This window comes from Phacochoerus africanus, chromosome 2 (assembly GCF_016906955.1).
Source record: "Phacochoerus africanus isolate WHEZ1 chromosome 2, ROS_Pafr_v1, whole genome shotgun sequence".
NCBI classification, from domain to species: domain Eukaryota; kingdom Metazoa; phylum Chordata; class Mammalia; order Artiodactyla; family Suidae; genus Phacochoerus; species Phacochoerus africanus.
Window position 1 is genome coordinate 84,352,774 of NC_062545.1, and position 1,355 is coordinate 84,354,128.

General features: G+C 50.2%; 1 pseudogene; it reads left to right on the top strand.

Annotated features, from left to right (window-relative positions):
* Positions 1–500: 500 nt before the first annotated feature.
* LOC125120660 (60S ribosomal protein L18-like) lies at positions 501–1,101 on the top strand (annotated as a pseudogene).
* Positions 1,102–1,355: the final 254 nt, after the last annotated feature.

Genomic DNA, 1,355 nt, shown 5'->3' on the forward strand with positions numbered 1-1,355 from the left:
TTATCAACAATGAGTGTCAAGCTTATCAACAGGCAGCTTCCTGAATGAAGTGATTCTTGAGCAGAGTTTGGACCAGGTACCCTGCACAGGACAGGAGGAAGGACATTCTGCAGAGGGTTAGACACGAATGATGTTTACTGGGTGGGTTGCACGTGAGGGCACAAGGTGTGAGCTGAGGACACACTGAAATCACCAGTGCCATTGTCTGCCCTGTCTTAAATGCCAAATGGACAAAAGTCTCTCCTCTAACAGCCCTTTGTAGCTGGCGGTGCTCTAATCCCCTTGTGAAGGCTGTGTATACAGAACCCAGTTCTCTCTCCGAACTCATGGCAGCATTGGATTTATCTGCCTTGTGTGGTCATGGGACACGCCTTGGCTCATGAAATAAGAATGAAGTGTCCGACCCCTAGCCTGGGAACCTCTATATGCTGCGGGCATGGCCCTAAAAAAGAAAAAAAAATCTTTTGCTTTCCGGACCTGGTTAAGGAGGAGGTACCATCATGGGAGTTGACAACCGACATGACAAGGACCAAAAGGAAAGGTTCATCCCAAGGAACCCAAGAGCCAGGACATCTACTCGAGGCTGTTGGTCAAGCTGTACAGGTTTCTGGCCAGATGAACCAACTCCACCTCGATCAAGTTGTGCTGAAGAGGCTGTTCCACCTCGATCAAGTTGTGGTAAAGAGGCTGTTCAGGCAACCAACCGGCCACCCCTGTCACTTTCCCAGATGTTCCCTTAGATGAAGCTTCCTGGTGGGAAAGGTAAGACCACTGTGGTGATAAGGACTATAACCTATGATGTGCATGTCCAGGAGGTGCCCAAACTGAAAGTGTGTGCTCTGTGAGTGAGCAGCTGTGCCCAGAGTTGGATTCTCAAGGCCGGGGGCAAGATCCTCACTTTCGACCAGTTGGCCATTGGACTCCCCCAAAGGCTGTGGCACTCTCCTCCTCTCTGGTCCTCCCAAGGGCCACGAAGTGTGCAGGCATTTCAGCAAGGCCCCAGGAACCCTGCATGGACACACCAAACCCTGTGTTCGCGCCAAGGGCCAGAAGTTCGAGTGCGCCACAGGCCCATGTGCCAGCCACAGCTACAAAAACTAACCCCAGAGTCTGCCTTGTTATTAAAAAGATTTTGGATGCTGGAAAAAAAAAAAAAAAGAATAAAGTGTCAGGTATTGCTTCCACAAGAAAGCACTCAGTCGCCATCATGGGGCACAGCAGTTCTCTTTTTCTCGTGGCAACAAAGGTAAATTCAGGCGTCGAGTGGAGCCTCCTGTGTTGAGTCCCCTGACGACCTGCACTGGACATGTGGCACAATGAAAAATAAGGCTTTGTTAGGTTTTTGCCACTGAAAC